This window comes from Balaenoptera borealis (genome assembly GCF_965194805.1).
Source record: "Balaenoptera borealis genome assembly, chromosome: 16".
NCBI lineage: Eukaryota > Metazoa > Chordata > Mammalia > Artiodactyla > Balaenopteridae > Balaenoptera > Balaenoptera borealis.
In genome coordinates this window covers 37,554,914-37,576,545 of record NC_138872.1, presented here as the reverse complement: position 1 = coordinate 37,576,545, position 21,632 = coordinate 37,554,914, and the positions used below count along the sequence as shown (strand labels likewise).

Genomic DNA, 21,632 nt, shown 5'->3' with positions numbered 1-21,632 from the left:
TATCTCAGCTCCTCCAATACCCAGTGAGGAAGCAGCATCATCTTTCTGACGTAAACAGACTGGGCAAGACCCAAGTCCAAACAGAAAATAGGCATATCATCCGGGAATGCATTTCACTTTAGATGTCAGAACCCCATCTAACAGGGGTTTAAACAAAAGGGACACTGATTGTATCTCACGTTAAAAGAAAACCAGAGATAGGCATTGGTTGCTGCTGGTTTAGCTATTCAGCAATCTCTTCAAGCACCCAGGATTTTTCCATCTTTTTCCATCTTCTTCCTGTCTTCCTTAAGCTGTTGGTTTTTCAACCTCATGCTGCTCACCTCCTGGTTGCAAGGTGGCTGCTATGGATTCAGGCATCGCGACTGACTCCGAGGCAGGAAGAAGGGAGGAGGGTGGTACCAGAAGTCTCTCTCGTGTTCAAACAGCAAAAGTTTTCTCAGGAGTCCCCTGCAAATCTCTACTTCTATGTCGTTGGCTAGAACTGGATCAGACGGCCCAGCTGTAAAACATTCTGGAAACTTGGGCATTTCACTTTTTAGATTCTATAATTACAGAAAACAAGGAAGGAGGGATAAGGAACGGCTGCAATGACGATGCTACAAATTCTGCCACCCCTGCGGAAAACTTCACCTGCTGTGGCCAAGACTCTCAGAGCCTTCCTTGCTCCCTCTTGGCTGATAGCTTGTTTACCAGTCAACTATAACTGAGCCATACTATGTAACAAAGCAGCCCAAATCTCAATGGCTAATAATAAACATGCATTGTCATGCTCACAGTTTCGCTGATTTGCCAGGTTGGCTCTGTTCCATACATGTTTCATATTTCTGGAACCAGAGGAATGATGTGGCAGAACTCTGCACAAGAGAAGCAAGCAGAAAGGGTGCTGCCTCTTTGTGTGTAGGCTCAGAACTGATTCACTGCCATTTCTGTCCATATTCCACTGGCCAAAGTAAGCCCACGTGGGACCAAAGCAAGATTTCTAGTGGAAGGAAATGCAAAGCTATTTACGGAAGGGTATGGGTACAGTGAGGGGTGAGGAATGGGGTGATCTAATACATTATCTGTGTGACAGTGGTGGGGGGCCAGGAGGTGAATGTGTGTCCTTGCAGGTGGCAAATGTGCTTGTGGAACAGGCAAGGGGCTACTGAAGGCAGTGCCTAGGCAGTGAAGTGCTGCAGGGTGGTCATTTTAGACCAGGTGTGAGGGAAGGGATGGATACAGGGCACCAGTACTTTAGGGAAGGCAAAGCATGTTGTACCTTGAATCACCTTTCACGGGTGGCTTTTATTGATTGAATATGTCCAACAAAAAAGGATTTTGAGGGTCACCTTCTCATCAGATATCAACTCGGCATTTTCAGGAGCCTCGGTCTCAGGCAATTCGCAGCCACAGTCTCCCTCCGTGTCTGGGTGTTTTCATCCCCCAAGTAGGAACTGAGTCCTGCTTTCCCCAGCAGAGGCAACTGGAGATGGTCCCTTGATTTCTCAAGGAGTCTTTTCCCAGATAAACCCCATTTACTATAATTCCTATGACTTAATTAAACCAAGTATTGGGACAGTAAGAATAGAATAGAGATGGAGACAATTCCTCATGATGATCACAATACCCAGATTGTTCCTTGGTGCCATTACATTAACCAGAGTCAGAGTGTCTTTGACAGGAGGAATGAACTGGTTTTAATTTAATTAAATTCTGACATATGTTCCTAAGAGAGAAATCACAATACAGGCAAACTGTATTTAAGGACATAGGTATGCCTTTGAAAAAAAATGTATATACATCCTTAACTCTGACAATGGGATTCATTCATTGATCCAATAAACATTTTCAGTAGTCTCTCCTCTCTCTGAAACCTACTTTGACAGAAAGAGTCATATATGAACTCATTTGAGAAGGCAATGAATCTTTTAAGAAAAGTATATAATATCACATTTTTACATGTTTATTTAGTGGAATTTTTTAGAACTTGTCATCTGCCAGACTCTATTCATAAATTGTCTATCTTGTATTTCACACATATTAGCTTATTTAATTTTTATTACAAATGTGATAGGTAGGTCCTATTATTGTCCCCATTTTACAGATGGAAACTCTGAAGCACAATGAGGTTAAACAACTTCCTCAAGGTTAAGTAACTTGAAAAAGGTGTGGATTCCCAAAAGACTAATGGAAAAAGGAGATGGAACACCTGATAGACGATACAGTATTTCTAATGAAGCCACATAAAATCTGAATAACCATAATCATTTTGGGGGGAACCAACTAGCCTCCTCATTGCCAAGCATCTTGATTTGACATACAAAAGATTTTTCCTGCCCAGCACACTTCTCTCTCTCCCTAGTGACAGCAACCTAATTTTCCCTGGGAACCAAGCTCCCTCATTGAGTCCATGTGGTTTGAGTGGGCAGATCCGACCCTCCATCTCCAAGGTTGGAAAGTCAATCAGGCCTGGGGATTATTTAAGAAATGATCAAGTGACCCAAGCAGAGGACAATGACCATCAGCCCTAGGACTTATGCTGGGTCTTTTAGGAAAGAAGCATCCTCTCTGGTAGGGATGAAGAACAGGACATGAGGTTGGGATAGCTGGCAGCCATCTTGCCACTGTTGGAGAAACTCTGAGACTGAAAGCAATACAGTGGGCACTGATGTTGAGAGACTGAGATAAATCAATTCCTAAGGATATTATTTGAGCCCCTGGATTCAGCCATGCCTGAGCTTCTCATTACAGAGCCTGCAGACTTTTTAGTTCCTTAAGCCCACAGAGAGCCTTCATTGTCAAAGCCAGTTTGAATCAAGTATCTGTCATTTGTGACGAAGAGCACTGTCTGAAAGTGAACAAGGTCACTTTCCAAGCCCATTCTTCTGCTCTGGGGGCCTCTATTCTTTCTGTCCAGAAGACCTTGGAGAGTCAGGCTGCTTTTCTTTCTTTGATGCACCTACAAACATCCTCTCACTCTTACATGAAGCTTCCCTTCTTCTCTAGCCATTACTTCCTTATTGACACCAGTAACAAGAACACAGGTACTTTTTACTTAAAGGCTTCAGATTAATCCTTATGAAGAAAAAACAGGTCACCTTGAAAAGTAGCATGAAAAAGTTATAACGGTGAAAAAAACCTCAGGTTTTTACAAGTCCTTGTCTCTGATGGAGTGTTTCGCTGTTCAGTACGGTAGCTGTGAGCCGCATGTATCTGCTGAGCACAGAAACTGGGGCCGTTATGAGTATTTTTAATTTTATTTAACTTTAAATTAAAATTAAATTTAAAAATTTATACTTGATCCAGTTACTGAAGAACTTTTTTTTAATGTATGCTTGGAACAACCAGAGTACATGAATTTTTCTTAGCAACTGTATGTTTTATAAAATCTGAATACAAATCAAGTATTCCCAATAAAAATTTAGTATCTGAATTGAGACATGGTGAAAGTGTAAAATACATGTAAGATTTCAAAGATTAGGTTTGAAAAAGAGCAAAATTATTTTATTATTTTTGTATTGATTACATGTTGAAATGATAATATTTTTGATATACTGAGTTTAAAATATTCTTAAAATTAATTTCACCAGTTTCATGTTTTTGTTTATGTTTTTCTTCAAGATCCACTCTTCTAGCTACTTTCAGATATGCAACACAGCATTATTGACTATAGTCACCATGCTGTACATTATATCCCCATGACTTATTTCATAATTAGAAATTTGTACCTTTTTTGACCCTCTTCACTCACTTCGCCCACCACCTTTTATTTTTTTGAACATGGCTCATGTTATATTTCTATTGGATGGTGCTGGTCTATAGTTTCTGTCTAAATAGTGATTTGAAGACCCTACTTGTACTCGATAGGGTGGAGCTTATCAAACCTCTGAAGCTGAGAGCGTTCAGGATGTGAGCGTTTACGCTGAAAAAACATTGAAGAAATGTGTCAACAACCCCTCTGATGTTAGTTTTCCTTATAAAAGTCTGGAACAATCTAATTAAACAGTTTTGATTATTTTTCATGTTATTATTTGATCAGTGAACAATCCTTTGGTTTGTTCTCTTGGTCTGTGTGATGCCCTTCTAGTTGAAGGGTAAAAACATGAATTCCTGAAAATTTTACTTTGAAAAGGAAAAGGGATTTCCCTGGCAGTCCAGTGGAACTCCACGCTTCCACTCTAGGGGGCGTGGGTTCTATCCCTAGTCGGGGAACTAAAATCCCACATGCTGTGTGGCACGGCCAAAAATAATAATAATCAATCAATCAATAAAATAAAAAGGGAAATATTCTATTTAATGCAAAATAGGAGATATTGTAGATTGTTTCCAGAAATCTTTTCATACTGCATATTTTTGTTGGTGTCTTGTCAATGTTTTCATTTATATATGTCTGATATTTTTATTGAAATAATCTGCCCACCCTGGGAAGCTTCATTTTTGCTTCATTTCTCTCTCTTTCCAGAGATCATGATTCTAGAGTCCTTCTTTCCGCTCAGAAGCTGGAAGATACAGTTACAGCAGAAGGTAAATGAGGGCTCGAGTCTCAAGGGGCCTGCCAACTGGGGGGCTCCGGTCCCACTGGACCCCCTTCCCCATGGTAGGGACTTCTTCAGAATTTCCTTTTAAGCATTCAAAGGTCCTCTGGCACAAAGAGATAACAAAACAAAAATATATGACCCTCATTCTGGAAAGCTGAAAATTGCAGGGTTTTTAAAGGACATCATTGTAAATCTAGCATACACCCTGCAAAGCATTTGCCAGATTGCTTTCAGCTCTCTTCTACACACTCCCCTGTCCTCTTCTGCATTGCAGAGGGCTCATCATGCAAACTACATTTCTCGGACTTCCCAGCCAATGGGCTTCTGGCCGGATTTGGCCTGTGGGAAACGTGGCCAGGAGACAGGAGATAGAAAGCAAAGGGAAAACAGGGAGAAGCCAGGGAGTTATCAGCTAGACCTCTCTTTCTTTCTTAAGATGCATCATCTTTGGTAGTGACTTTGTGTCCTGTTTTCCAGCTTTTGTCAAATAGCCCTTAATTCTATGACATTATATGGAAAAATTTAGAAAGTGCACACTAATGATTATACATTTATATATAATATTTTTAATAGATTATAAAAATATATGTTAAAATATGATTAGGATTGGTGGAGTCAGGGAATGCAATTGGCATTATGGCTAAAGGGGACCTGATGTTCAACTGTAATGAATATTGTACTTTTTTACAAAACAGAGCGAAAGGCCACAAACACAAAGAGTTAATAGCTATTAATCCTGGATGGTGGAAAAGAAAAGGAAAAAGAAAAGTCACACTTCTAGATATTTTGGGGGAGAAGAAATAACTTTACCATAATATATTTTTTCTTTTCTTACTTAAGTTTTTCCAGGAATTATTTAAGTATAACTGTATTAGTTTTTATTGCTGATGCAACAAATTACCACAAACTTAGTGGCTTATAAGAACACACATTTATCATCTTATAGTTTTGGACATCAGAAGTCTGATACAGGACTCACTGGGCCGAAATCAAGGTGTCAGCAGGGTAGTGATCATTTCTGGAGGCTCTAAGAGAGACTCTATTTCTTGTCTTTTCCAGCTTCTAGAACCAGCCACATTCCTTGGCTTGTGACCTCTTCCTCCATTTTCAAATCTAGCAAGATTACATGCCTTTCGCCATTCTTCTGTAGTCATATTTCCTTCCGGCTACAACAGGGAAAGATTCTATGATTTTAATGACCCTTGTAATTAGGTTGAGCCTACCCAGATAATCCAGAATAACTCCACATTTCAAGATCCTTCACTTCATCACATCTGCAAAGACCATTTTGCCATGTAAGGAAACATATTCACAGGTTCCAAGGATAAGGATGTGGACATTTTGGAGGAAAGGTCCATTATTCTGGCTACCATGATAATGTGCAGAGGGAAGACATCCTTCGTTTGTAAATTAAAGGCTTTTATAAGCCCCTCTTCCATCTAGCATGCCATCTTTCTGAGAAGACAAAGTTTTTATTCAAGTTCAAGTCCACAGCAGCGAGGGTGTTCACCTTCTGATTATGCATAGTTGAGCAGGAAACTTGCTGTACATTTTTACAATAGAAGACAATGAGAAATTCACAAGTTCATTAAGATGGTTTTCATCAGTACAGCAGGCAGATCTCAAATTAAAGTTATTGACAGAGAGCTGTTCTGTAGATCCCCTCAGTGAAAAGACAAGCATCATTTGGTTTAATTGTTGCTTAGCTATAGCAAAACATTGGGACTGTAATGACAAAACAGTTCAATGAGATATTACATTTTGCACTGGTTGCAGTGGTTCTGCTGAAAACAGGTTCTGGTTCTGCTGAACCAGGATTTTGCTGAACTGGTTAGTCGTCTAGAAACTGGGGCTTGGAACTAATTATTAGGAAGTGTTAATGTTCTCTGACCTATGATGAATAAGCCTTCCTTCCTGAGTAGATTAACTTCTCTTTAAGGAAAGAGCTAATGAAATTTAGAACCTCCCAAGGAGATCATAAGTAGGCATTTGATTAAGCAAACAAGTTAAAGCAAGAACTTGGTAGATAATCATGAAAATGGTCCTTGCCAAGTTCTTTCGCATTTCATTGAGCAATTGCATTCCTCCAGCAAACAAAGGACTAACATGTTAAATGTTCAAGAACTTGATGGTTATGCAATCAACCATCAGAAATATTCAAGCTGCACTTCCAGTTGATCCGGGGTAACTGCTTTTTCCCATCATCCTTGAAGCATTTGTATAGCTTTTGTCCACTTCATTTCTGGAAAACTATTTTAGCAGGTAGAAATTTTTCCAAAATTTAAGATGCAAGAGAGGGGACATTTTTCTGATTTTATAACTCAAGTCAAATGTAGTCCATCAAGGTTAGCAAAAAGTCTAAGAGTAGTTATTATTTTTCCTCGATTCATCTCTGTTATGTATTAGTGGAAACCAGGAAAAATGGGGGTCTGGCTTCTGGGTTGCCAAGATATATATCGCCCATCCCAAATTGGGCCAGTAAACTGTGGACAGCTGTGTTGTAGCACCTGCCTTCTCTAGACCTAGCTGGATACTGTGAACTTCACAGCTGCCCCCAAGGATACAGTGCTTTGTGTTTTAAACTGATTCCCATGAAGCCTCTCCTTTCTGGGTATTTCCACTTTTGAGGTACAGCATGGAAATTGAGACTTCTATCCTCCCTGGGCTTGAGAAATCCAACCCTGCCCCTGGCCTGGCTTCTCGGCCTGTGAGGGGGAAGGTGAAATCACCTTTTCCTTCAATCATGAGTATTTATTGAATCTCATCTTAGTGTAGGTCCCCTCTCTTGTAGCAGACCCTGAGACAAGAATTCAAGTGTAAGTAGTTTATGTGGGAGGCGGTCCCAGGAAACACTAGCAGGGAGTTGTGGAGGTGACACAGAAGGGTAGGCAGCCTTATGGAGCAAGTTATCACCGTGGGCGACTAGAGCTCAAGTCCAGTGGGAAACTCTGGGAGCTGATGTACAAGACTCAGAGTTGACTTATGGATGGGGAGGGAGTTGAGTTATATATCCACCTGCCTCTAAGCATCACTGGTGGAGGGCTGCCAGCGGTTAACCACCCAGACTGTCCAATCTACTGTGTCTGAGGCCAGGGTGGCTTTCTGCTGTTTGGGAGGACACCCTTTGGTGTGAGATGAAGATACTGGAAGTTGGAAGTAGAGCGAGCTCACATTGCAGTGGTACCACCTTAGGGGCGGTAATTCAAAGGCTTGTTATTCCAGCTATGAGGAAGGCACTGAAGTAAGTGCTGTAGAAAAGCTTAGTTACTTCAGTCAATACATGAAGCAGAGCAGCTGTGTGTTGCTGACTGTATGCTTAGAATGATGCCAAGTGCTGTAGGGGATGCAACAGAAACAGGAAGTATGACGTCCCACTGATTTGAGGGGCTTACAGAATAGGGAAGATAACCTTGCTTCTACCATGCAACATGGGCAAATGGACAAAATATAAATAATGCATTGGCATTAGGGGAGGATTGGAATTCTTGGGAAAGGCTTCATGGAGAAGGTAGGAAATAAAGGAAGGATAGTGTTTGTAGAAACAAAGCCAAAGCCTGTATCATCTGAGGACCAATGAAACAGATGGCATGGAGATGGAGTTAGCCTAGCATGTTGATACGTGGTGAACAAGCCCATGAGACCGAGGTTGATGGAACATATTCAAGTGAATGGGGATCTCTATGCTTCAGAGGGTAGGGCTGGGCCAACACTGAGATGTTTGAAGGCCAAACAAAAAAGTCTTGGCTTGTTATTGTCCTAAAGATATCAGTCATTGCCTTGAGCCTACAATCCCTCTTGAAAAAGCCCACCCATGCCCACAGTACTGTTGAAGAAGTGGCTGTGTTGGGGCAGGTGACCCTGCTTCCGAGGCAACATCTGATTGTCATGGAGCAGACACCTGCCCCAGGTGGGCTAATCAGATTCTGGTGTTTTGAATTTTTCCCCTGGCATTTGGACCTACGGCACTAAGAGACTGAATTAGTTTGTTCTCTGTAGAGACAGGGCAAGGGTTATGTTCCCTTAGTAAGCTGCAGCCATGTGCCAACACAGCACATTAGAGTAAAGCATCGTAGAAAATATTAACTGCAGCAAAAAAGATGAGTACAAGTGCTAGGAGAATCAGAGAAGAGAGACTATGTGGCCCCAACACGTTTAAGGTGACTTTCTAATTCCCCCAAGGCCACGGTGTACCTCTGGAATGTAAGTCTTTTGTATACTTTCCATCTAAGTTAATTTGAATGGGTTTCTCCTCCTTGGAAACAGAGGACCGTTAACTAAAACAAGATGGTAACCACTAACTTGCATATTTCCAATGCTCTGATTCTCAGTCCTCTGGGTTGAAGTCAGCTGGTGATTCCCAGAAGAAAGCCTTGCGACAAGAATCATGTTCAAATGGTTTATTCAGGAAGGGCTTCAGGAAGACGCTAAAGGAATGGGGGAAACTTGATGGGGAAGGGAAGGAAGCCAAGCTGGTGGTGAATTCACATCCATCAATGAGGTCTGCAGAGGGCGCTGCAGTGGAAGTCCCGCCTCAGGGCTCCTCCTTCTTCCCTCCTGCAACGGAGCCCCGCTTCCCCTCTCCCTTTACTGACCTGCGCTGTCGCGGGCAGGCAGAGGTAGATTAGGCAAGATCGTGGCCCTCCACTCGTGTACAGTCCGGTTGAGGGAGACAAACTTGCAAACACATATAGGCGACTAGAAAAATAGCTGCTGGTGGCGGAGAATAAGAAAATCTACACCCAAAGGAAGTTCTCTGCAAACAGTGAATGATTTAACATGCATGGGCCGTACTCCCCCTCAAACATATTAGAATCACTCAGCAACATAAGCATGGTTGATTTCCTCCCAGGTACTATTTTTAAAAATCTCTTCCAGAAAACAGAAGTTTCTGGAAAATGACTGTTGAAGGAAAGTGGTTATAACCTGGCTGGAGCCCAGTTTATACTCCGCAGCCTTGACCCGAGAAAGAGAGTAGTATAAATATCAAACCCAACAGCTTGGTAATATTCCATTGTACATATGCACCACATCTCCTTATCCATTCGCCTGTCGATGGACACTTAGGTTGCTTCTATGTCCTGGCTATTTTAAATACACCTGCAATGAACACTGTGGTATATGTATCTTTTTGAATTATGGTTTTCTCAGGGTATATGCCCAGTAGTGGGATTGCTGGGTCATAGGGTAGTTCTATTTTTAGTTTTTTATATATACACTACCTAGTGTAAAATAGATAGCTAGTGGGAAGCAGCTGCATAGCACAGGGAGGTCAGCTCGGTGCTTTGTGACCTCCTAGAGGGGTGGGATAGGAAGGGTGGGAGGGAGACGCAAGAGGGAGGGGATATGGGGATATATGTACACATATAGCTGATTCACTTTGTTATACAGCAGAAACGAACACAACATTGTAAAGCAACTATACTCCAATAAAGATGTTAAAAAAAAAAAAAGCAACTTGGTAAGACTGTTGTAGGTTTTTCTTTTCCCCCTGAAAGTATGTTTACTCTTTCAGGGACTAGGAACTTAATTGTTAAGGTATGTTTGGTCCCGGAGTCGGGCTGCCAAGAAAACAGTGGGTATTTGCTTGCGAAAATTTTTTATTTTTTTTTCCCAGTATGGTCTCTATTTAGTGCAGGGTTGGTGAACGTGTGGACCAGTATCCACAAGGCTTTCAGGAACCTTAAACTGATAAAGCACAGAGCTTCCTCTTTATTATGAGCAAATGATGTACCATATGATATCATTTCATATTTTATACATATAAGCAAGTGCTACATACTAGTAAGTGACTATATGAGGAATTAACTATTACCAAAATTTAGTATTTATACTATTTTTTTTTTTTTTTGGCTGTTCCTTGCGGCATGCAGGATCTTAGTTCCCTTACCAGGGATTGAACCCGTACCCCCTGCACTGGGATTGCAGAGTCTTACCACTGGACTGCCAGAGAAGTCCCTCATATGTTTTAAATAGCACGATATTGGAGTTTAATAAGAACAGTTAATTCAGGGTTCCAATGGAAGTTGGCTTCCGCTGAATTTTTCACAGCACTGGAAAACATGCACTGCTGCTGTGCACGGGCAGGGAGTACGAACTCCCACAAGGCTTGGTGGAAACACTGGTCAGTGCATCCCTAGGGGTGTTCTCTATGGTTTTTAATTGCTGTTATTCTTTGCTTCCTAATCATCAGTCATTGTTAGTTCAAATTTGTCTTCATCTACTTTCCTCCATAGTTGGTTAATTTTCTTATGTGGAAAAATGCTGTTTTAGTATGGGTTTCCCCAGTAGACTCTGAGATAAGGATGTGAATGCAAGTAGTTTATCTGGGGGACGATCCCAGGAACCACTGGAAGGCAAGTGGGGAAGGAGACAAGGAAGGAAAGAAAACCAATCAAAGGGTGTGCAAATGAGCAGAATTCCTGATGTGGGCAGCTGGGGCTCAGGCCTCTGGGGACTCTCGGGAGACTTTGCATAACATGCCTCAGTGTTGCCCCACCTGAGAGGCGAGGTTTGGGGTATTTATCTGACATTTTCCATTGGATGACTGTTGAGGGCTGCTTCTGGAGGCATTGATTCACAGATACCTCCAGCCTGCATGGTGGGTCATGCCCCTGCAGCCAGAGGAAGCCCTCCAGGAGAGTGGCAAGAGGTTTCTAAGAGGCTGTCAGTGAGGAGAAGAGTTGGAAGAGAGGACCAGCAGGAGCTGGGCAGGACACATGCTCTGACAGCATCTACCTGGGATGCAAATGTTCATGAACAGTATTAGGGGCCCATCAGTGTCTAATCACTTGAGTTTAGAACACACATGTGTTGCATTCAATGCACTATATAAGCCCCAATTGCTAAGTCGTCAGGGAGAACCTTATGTTAAGAATGCAATCTTAAAGTTGAAACCCAGAGGATGGGAAGAAGCCAGCCATGTGAAGAGGGGAGAGTGGTCCTGAAGTCTTCTGCATCAGTTTTCCCATTTAAATTCTGAGTCTAAACAAGGAAATTTAAATCCTTGATTGCTTGAAGAGTGATTCTTAGCAATCACATTCTTATTCAGAATAAAATTATTTTTAGCCATCTTGCAGGATAAACTTTCAAATTTTCTATTTGCTACCATTTCAACATCATGTTTCTCTCCTCTAGTCAATTTCTCTTTGTCCACCCACTAGTCTAATGGCCTAATCCCACTCTTTTTGCTGCATCTACTGCAAGAATGAAGACCATTCTCAAAATCAGACTGTCGACATTCCAGAAAATGTCGACATCACTCTGAAGGGATGCACAATTATTGAGAAGGGCCCAGAGGCACCCTGTGGAGGGACTTCAATCATATTAATGTAGAACTCAGTCTCCTTGGAAAGAAAAAGATGAGGCTCCGGGTTGACAAAGGGTGGGGAAATAGAAAGTAACTGGCAACGGTTCACACTATCTGTAGTCATGTACAGAACATGGTCAAGGGTGTCACACTGGGCTTCCATTACAAGATGAGGTCTGTGTATGCTCACTTCCCCATCAACATCATTATTTAGGAGAATGGTTCTCTTGTTGAAGTCTGAAATTTGGGGAATGTGAAAAATATATCCACAGGGTTCAAATGAGGCCAGGCATTGCTTGTTTAGTATCTCAAGCCTAGAAAGATGAGTTCATTTTTGAAGGAAATGACATTGAACTTGTATCAAATTCAGCTGCTTTGATTCAGCAAGCCACAATACTTAAAAACAAGGATATCAGAAAACTTCTGGTTGCTATCTCTGTTTCTGAAAAAGGAACAGTTCAGTGGGCTGATGAATAAGACCTACGTTGTCCAGCTACAGAAGCAGCAAGATGCCAGATAATACTTCAGACTCATCTGTGATATTTTAAAGATGCAATAAAAGCTCTTGATTGGGGGAAAAATCCTAATCCCATTTTCACCGGCTGCTGCTTTGAGAGTTCCCATCTTCCATCCTAGATTTTTCTAATCTAGTTCCTTAGAAAAAAAGACATCTCATTGGAGACACAGAAAATTTCAGCCCCTTCTAAAGATGGTGGGAATGACAATCCAGATACCTGGGGCTGGACTTCTCAAATTTTTTGAGTTACCAACTTCCCAACTCTGTCTTGCCTCTCAGCTGAAAGGTAATTCCATATCTCTCGGACACTAGTCCTGAAGTTTGTCTTAGGATCTCAATATTCTGTAAGTAATTATGTGGCATTGAGAAGGACTTAAATGAGTTTATGATTTTTTCTTGCTATGGAGTCACTGTCAAAATTGTCTGAGTCACATTTCTCTTCTTTGCAATGTAATACACTCCCAAGGGGCACGGGGCTTCAACTTGAGCACATGCAGTAAGTAGTGCTAGAAAGAAGACTAAAAACTATAAAAAAAAAAAAAAAAAAAGAAGCCATTTCAGATCTCACTTCTTAACAGATTTCCTGAAATCTTATCAACGGAAACAGCATCACTTATCAATATGCAATGGCAGGGTCCCCTTAAATCATACTCCTCCATTGATGGCATGGCCCTTTTGAGGTGCCTCTGGTAGTTCTAACTTTTGAAAGAATCATTTTCTCCCATATGTATTTGGAGTTGTTGTCTTGTTTGCACATGATTGTATTCTATCTTCCAGAGATTTCTCACAATTTTTGTTCCTCTGATGGAAAACCTTATATTTTTCTGCACTATGATGGATTATTTTCATCAAGTTTTCTTTCATTGCACAGGCTGTATGATGGAAGTAGACACCTGTACTCAGTTTGTAATTTGATACAATTTTAAATAGCCCTTTATGTATGACCTATCTGTTTTTATATCCAGCAACACAAAGTTAGCTCTCAATTAAGGCTGAATGAATTAAAATTTTAAATCATTGCTTTGTAAGAAGATCCAACTTAATCATCCATATGCAAATTTTAAATATGTGTGTTGAAGGAATTCTAGGTATCTGGTTTCTGACCTTGTATCTTAAATCTTTTATCAACTTAGTTAAATTTGTTTATGTAGTGCTGAGTAGCAGGGAAGAAAAAGTACAGTAAGTCCCCTACATATGAATGAGTTCCATTCCGAGAGTGCTTTCATAAGTCCAATTTGTTCTTAAGTTCACCAAAGTTAGCCTAGGTACCCAACAAACACAATTGGCTATAAAGTACTGTACTGTAATAAGTTTATAATACTTTTCACACAAATAATACATAAAAAACAAACAAACACAAAATAGGTTTACGATACTTTTAACACAAATAATACATAAAAAACAAACACAAAAAATAAAACATTTTTAATCTTACAATACAGTACCTCGAAAAGTACAGTACAACAGCTGGCATACAGGGGCTGGCATCAAGTGAACAGGCAAGAAGAGTTACTCACTGGAGGAGGGAGAGTAGGTGGGAGATGGTAGAGTTGAAGGATCATCAGCAATAGGAGATGGAGTGTAAGCTGCAATTTCACTCATGCCTGATGTGGATGACACAGGTTCTGGTTCCTTGCTGGATTCAATTCTATCTACCCTCTTGAAGAAACGATCCAGTGATGTCTGGGTAGTAGCTCTTTTTTTTCCTCGTCATAGATGACACGGTAGAACTGGATTGCATTTCCTGCATCATGAATCTCTTTGGTTCTTCAGTTACTATAAGAATGAGTGACATCTACCATCTTTTCACCTCGCTCCACTCTCTCAATTATTTTCACTTTTGTTTCCATCGTTATCGCTTAGTGCTTCTTAGCAGTACCAGCTACATCACCTCTGTTTTTACATTTGCTTCCGGACATCCTGGGCTTAAAATAAAGATACTGTACTATTGTACTTTATACAGTACTGTACAGTAAAGTACACAAAAGCACAACCACTTGTAGAGGATGCACATATGTGACAATGTACACCAGACACGTGTATTAACTTACGTGTTTGGATATGTGAACGCACGTTCGCATCTTTGGAAGTTCGCAACTTGAAGGTTCCTATGTAGGGGACTTACTGTAATATATAAGCATATCATCCCATGACTACAACAGAAAAATAAAACCATCCAAAGCTATAAACCAGTATTTTAATCTGCATATAAATCCTGCTTAAAACTTGTCCTCCAGTGTTTTTTTTTTCAGCCTTTAAGAAGAATACTTCTAGTGACAGCAAACTCATTATCCCCTCACGAAGCAATCCAAACCAGTTTCAGAAAGTTCTAATCATTAAAGGAAAAAAAAGTCTTCAGCAGCCAAATGATAGACAGGTGTAAACACTGTGCTAAAAATTTGGATAGCTTTCAGTGTCAGTCACCTTGATTAGGAGAACTCTGCAAACCACATTAGCAATCCCAGTCGACAACAAAATTGATATTGAACCTCTACATACCTTGGCATTTGTAAGTCCTCATCCCCTACCTAACATTTGTTTATTCAGCAAATGTGTACCCATTTGGGTAACTGTCTTGTTAATATACTATGAATGACTATGATTTAGTAAGTACATTGTTCAGAATAGATTTATTCTACTTTCAACTTGCAGCTCAGATAAATCATCATGACCCAAAGTATTTTTCTAGTTCTTCTGCAGTGGTCATGTTGCCCTAAAAGGGTCTTCAAGCCGTTCTTCTCCATGAGTGATATAGCATATGTCCCTATTACCTGACTTCAATTATAGTGTTGGGATCTTACCCAGGTCTTATATGATGGTCCCTTTGGAGCAGGATCCAAAATATATTCTTATTTGTCTTGTTTAATCTCATATCAAAGGAGATCATCAAGGTAAGTCTTGAGATATTGTCTTATCAACAATTTGGCTGGCATGATCAATATCCAAGTTTAATCCCTAAGTGGCACATGGAGGTGTAAGGAATATTCTAAACCTCCTTGACATTCCTGACATTGATTGCTACGGCTGCCTTCACTCCAGTCCTCTCCATGTCTAATCTGGATGACTGCCGTAGTTTATTGTGCCCTCAGCCTAAGCCTTGCCATATCTCCCATCACTTCCCGCCTGCAGCCAGAGTGCTCCTCTTAAATGCACACTGATCATGTCAACTCTGTTGCTTAATTGCCTTGTTACCTTCTCCATAAAACTCAGACTCATTATGGAATACAAAGCCTGTGCCAACTTCCCCCACCTCATCTCTTGTCTCGATCCTTCTATCTTCCAACAATGTGGGATTATCTTTGATCCTGGACAGTGGATGCTCCCTGCTGACTCTCCTTCTCCCCGTCTTTGACTGCACCCCTCCCTCAGAGTGAAGCCCTACTGTGTAGCCTCCAGGAAGCTTGTTTTCCTGACTCTTTCTCCCCCAACAGGATAGGCGTATGTTCTGTCCAACCAGTTCTGTTGCAGACTGAGCTTATCTCAAATGCTAGCCCTAATCACTCTGTATTGTCATTGTTTTCTAGTCTATATCCTCCCCAAACCTGGAGCTATTGGTGACAAGAGGTTGGGTCTTTTGTGTCTATAACATCAGGATGTAACAGGTAGTTGTCTCCTATTGCAAATTCATGATGAATGATGGTGATCCAACTCAGAAGTGAATAAAAATTTGGAAAACATAATCGTGCTGCTGAGGACCATTTTAGGGAATATTTCTTTGAGTGAACTCTGAAGTAGCTGAGTAATGTTTGCTTTTAATGGAAGCACTAAAATATGAATAATGATAATCTCTGATGGGTTTTCCCTGGTTTATGTTTTTGTCTTAATTTTTATATTTTCAGAATTCTTTATAGGGAGTCATATAGGTTACATTTATAATCAAGAATGAAGGCTAAAAAACAGTATATATTATTATTTAATTTTATTGAAGTATAGTTGATTTACAATGTTGTGTCAATTTCTGCTGCACAGTGAAGTGAATCAGTTATACATATATATTCTTTTTCATATTCTTTTCCACTATGGTTTATCACAGGATATTGAATATAGTTCCCTGTGCTATACAGTAGGACCTTGTTGTTTATCCAAAAAAACCCAGTATATATTACTTTGTATTTGTATTGTACCTTTATGGCAAATGTATGCAGAGCAAAAGAACTAATAAAAAGTCCTCAAGAGGGTAACTGGTTTTCTCTAGGGCTGGAATAATGGGTGACTTTTTTTTTCTTTTTCTCCTAATTTGCAGGGTTTTTTTTTTTTTGTATGATTATGTATTCCTTTTATAAGAAAAAATTATTAAAAATAAATATGAAAATTAAATAAATGGCATGATGATTGATAATGTAAGCAAATAATCAAACTACCACTTATCAAGAGATCACTGAATGTAACAAATCATACTTATTGTCAAGACATTTAGCTATTATTTAGAGAACTCATGGAAAATAATATAAATATTACAATCTTTTAAAATGGAGGAAAATATGACTCTGGAAATCATAACTGGAGAATTTGTTTTAGACCTTTTGGAAGTTAAGCATATCATTGGTTTGGGAGCAGAACCTCAGTCCAGTTATGAATTGTAGAGGTGGTTTTTAATGCAACATAACTACCCATTTCTGTTGCCAAATCTATTATCCTTTAGTACAGAATACACTGGAGATTAAAATCCCACACATTCAGCAAAATACTTACCGTGAAGCAGTGTAAATAGATTTAGTCATAATTTATACAGGTGCATATTTATAGGTAGAACATAAATGTTTGAAAAAATGGCAATGAGAGAAAGGAAGAACCAACATTATTTTAGAATATTATTTCTTTTGAGTTTCTTCTTTAAATCCTTATGCTTTGCATTTATTATGTGTTAAAACTAAACACTCCTCCAATATTTATAAATCAGTTTAGATTTCCCTCACTTGATTTGGTAAGAGCTGAGTAAATCAGTTACATGTGGTTATTTATTAAAAAGAAGATTAGATACAGTTTTTGTCATTACTATTTCACTTTTGTGAGCAATGTAATGTTAAGTTCTTAGAGGTTTTTTTATACCATCAATTATCACAAGCTGAAAATATGATTTATTAACTTGCTGACTAATAATTTTCATGTATAAGTAAATGTCAGAGTAGACACTTCTAAAGGTAGTTTGTATCATTCAATCCTGGCCTGAAAATTAATTCCTGAAAGCTACACAAATGCAAATATTTAGACAGAGAAGTCCAGTAATGCCTAACTGAAAGATGGAAACATATATGTATTTAGCACTTTATAGTGTGACAGATAGTAAGTAGAGCAATTGCCTACAATATATTATCCCATTAAGTCCTCACCACAAACCTACGGATAAGTCTATTAGTCAGGGTAGTCAACAGTCTGTAATCTCAGTTGTTTATAAACCACCATATCCACTGACAGGCAGCTCTGGGCCCTGTTCCATCTCTCCTTGGCTGACAGCGTAGCCAGCAGCAGAGAGAGAGAAAGAGACCTAGGGAGTCTCAAACCTGCAGCTCAAAGCTCGAGCCTGGAAATGGCAAACATCACTTCTGCTCCCAACTCATTGTTCAGAGCTAATCACCTGGCACCACCCAACCACAAGGGGGCAGGGCAGGGAGTGCAAACCCACAGTATATCCAGAAGTGGAGGGAACAGGCAATATTTGGTGAATAGTACTAATCACTACTATAGTAACTGTGTGCCCCTATTTTACACACAAGGAAACAGAGGGAAGTCAAACAACTTGTCAAGTCACATAGCTAGTAAGTGAAAGAGTTACGATGTTATTAAAGAACCAAGCATGAAGTGAACAGTATTTTTATGGCATATTCTGAGCCTATCAATTCTATGTCACATAAAAAGACACAGGAATATTAGAGAGTGAACAGGGATTAGCAGATTTCCCTTGGTTTCACTTTTGTGAACTTGAAATCCTTTGGTTATATTTCCAGCTGCCTACCTCAAAAGCTAGAGATCAAAAATATTGCCTTTCTGTTACCAGAGCTGAATTCCTTATGAAATGTTATGGCCCTTGGAGTTCTTCGGATAATTTATTGAAGATAAAGAGAAATGTGACTTGCAATCCTTTGGAAGATGTTAGCAATTTGAAGCCAAATAACCTTCAGGAAGAGGCAGTACTGTTGATCCAACCTGCCTCAGTGGTGTGCATTCTTCATGAAGATGAATTATAGACAGGGCTGGTGCATGCACAACTGCAGGGGACACTGTTCACATAGTATTCTATGTTGATGCTGCCTCCTGGACTTATGAAATGCATTGGTCAAAGAAAATCTTTCCTCCTAGGAGGCAGATGTCATACTTTTTCTCCATTTCAGCTCCTCTCCTCAGTAGTATTTCACTTCTCATGAGTAGGTGTTGGGAGAGAATACATTATCAGTAAAGTCTTGAGGAGTCTACAAAGTTGGAGCTTCCATGGAGGGTTCAGCCAATGGAAACTCTTCCTATCATTTTCCTTTTAGCATTTGACGTCTTGTGATCTACAGCCCTTGCTCATAGGTACTAAAGAATCTCTACTTCCCTAGATATTCCAGCACCAAATAAAGAGCAAATTTACATTGCTTCTACATAACACCCAGAAATGGTCTCCACCTTGCTGTTCATTAATACCCTGGGGTGCTTTCAAAAAATCCCCTTGTGACTTCCCTGGGAGTCCAGTGGTTAAGACTTCGCCTTCTAATGCAGAGGGTATGGGTTCAATCCCTGGTCAAAGAGCTAAGATCCCAAAAGACTTGGGGCCAAAAAACCAAAACATAAAATAGAAGCAGTGATCCACCAGAGGGCAGACAGCAGAAGCAAGAAGAACTATAATCCTGCAGCCTGTGGAACAAAAACCACATTCACAGAAATATAGACAAGATGAAAAGGCAGAGGGCTATGTACCAGATGAAGGAACAAGACAAAACCCCAGAAAAACAACTAAATGAAGAGGAGATAGGCAAACATCCAGAAAAAGAATTCAGAATAATGAGAGTGAAGATGATCTAGGACCTCGGGAAAACGAATGGAGAAAAAGATCGAGATGACACAAGAAATGTTTAACAAAGACTTAGAAGAATTAAAGAACAAGCAAACAGAGATGAACAATATAATAACTGAAATGAAAACTACACTAGAAGGAATCAATAGCAGAATAACTGAAGCAGAAGAACGGATAAGTGACCTGGAAGACAGAATGGTGGAATTCACTGCTGTGGAACAGAATAAAGAAAAAAGAATGAAAAGAAATGAAGACAGCCTAAGAGACATCTGGGACAACATTAAACACAACAACATTTGCATTATAGGGGTCCCAGAAGGAGAAGAGAGAGAGAAAGGACCAGAGAAAATATTTGAAGAGATTATATTCGAAAACTTCCCTAACGTGGGAAAGGAAATAACCACTCAAGTCCAGGAAGTGCAGAGAGTCCCATACAGGATAAACCCAAGGAGAAACGAGCCAAGACATATAGTAATCAAACTGGCAAAAATTAAAGACAAAGAAAAATTATTGAAAGCAGCAAGGGAAAAAAGACAAATAACATACAGGGGAACTCCCATAAGGTTAACAGCTGATTTCTCAGCAGAAACTCTACAAGCCAGAAGGGAGTAGCATGATATACTTAAAGTGATGAAAGGGAAGAACCTACAACCAAGATTACTCTACCCTGCAAGGATCTCATTCAGATTTGATGGAGAAATCAAAAGCTTTACAGACAAGCAAAAGCTAAGAGATTTCAGCACCACCAAACCAGCTCTACAACAAATGCTAAAGGAACTTCTCTAAGTGGGAAACACAAGAGAAGAAAAGGCCCTACAAAAACAAACCCAAAACAATTAACAAAATGTTCATAGGAACATACATATCGATAATTACCTTAAACGTGAATGGATGAAATGCTCCAACCAAAAGACGGAGGCTTGCTGAACGGATACAAAAACAAGACCCATATATATGCTGTCTACAAGAGACCCACTTCAGACCTAGGGACACATTCAGACTGAAAGTGAGGGGATGGAAAAAGATATTCCATGCAAATGGAAATAAAAAGGAAGCTGGAGTAGCAATACTCATATCAGATAAAATAGACATTAAAATAAAGGATGTTGCAAGAGACAAGGAAGTACACTACATAATGAACAAGGGATCAAACCAAGAAGAAGATATAACAATTATAAATATATATGCGTCCAATATAGGAGCACCTAAATACATAAGGCAACTGCTAACAGCTATAAAAGGGGAAATCGACAGTAACACAGTAATAGTGGGGGACTTTAACACCTCACTTACACCAATGGACAGATCATCCAAAATGAAAATAAATAAGGAAACAGAAGCTTTAAATGATACATTAAACAAGATGGACTTAATTGATATTTATAGGGCATTCCACCCAAAAACAACAGAATACACATACTTCTCAAGTGCTCATGGAACATTCTCCAGGATAGATCACATCTTGGGTCACAAATCAAGTCTCAGTAAATTTAAGAAAATTGAAATCATATCAAGCATCTTTTCTGACCACAACAATATGAGATTAGAAATGAATCACAGGGAAAAAAAATCGTAGAAAACACAAACACATGGAGGCTAAACAATACGTTACTAAATAACCAAGAGATCACTGAAGAAATCAAAGAGGAAATCAAAAAATACCTAGAAACAAATGACAATGAAAACACGACGATCCAAAACCTATGGGATGCAGCAAAAGCAGTTCTAAGAGGGAAGTTTATAGCTATACAAGCCTAACTCAAGAAACAAGAAAAATCTCAAATAAACAATCTAACCCTACACCTAAAGGAACTAGAGAAAGAAGAACAATCAAAACCCAAAGTTAGCAGAAGGAAAGAAATCATAAAGATCAGAGTAGAAATAAAGGAAATAGAAACAAAGAAAACAATAGCAAAGATCAATAAAACTAAAAGCTGGTTCTTTCAGAAGATCAACAAAATTGATAAACCATTAAACAGACTCATCAAGAAAAAGAGGGAGAGTAGTCAAATCAATAAAATTAGAAATGAAAAAGGAGAAGTTACAACAGACACCGCAGAAATACAAAGCATCCTAAGAGACTACTACAAGCAACTGTATGCCAATAAAATGGACAACCTGGAAGAAATGGACAAATTCTTAGAAAGGTATAACCTTCAAAGACTGAACCAGGAAGAAATAGAAAATATGAACAGACCAATCACAAGTAATGGAATTGAAACTGTAATTAAAAATCTTCCAACAAACAAAGTCCAGGACCAGATGGCTTCACAGGTGAATTCTATCAACCATTTAGAG

General features: G+C 39.6%; 1 pseudogene across 1 annotated transcript; it reads left to right on the top strand.

Moving 5' to 3' along the window:
- Positions 1-4,229: 4,229 nt before the first annotated feature.
- Positions 4,230-19,805, top strand: LOC309612876 (large ribosomal subunit protein uL6 pseudogene; annotated as a pseudogene). Its single transcript has one exon. The product of its transcript is annotated as a large ribosomal subunit protein uL6 pseudogene (transcript).
- The last annotated feature ends 1,827 nt before the right edge of the window (positions 19,806-21,632 follow it).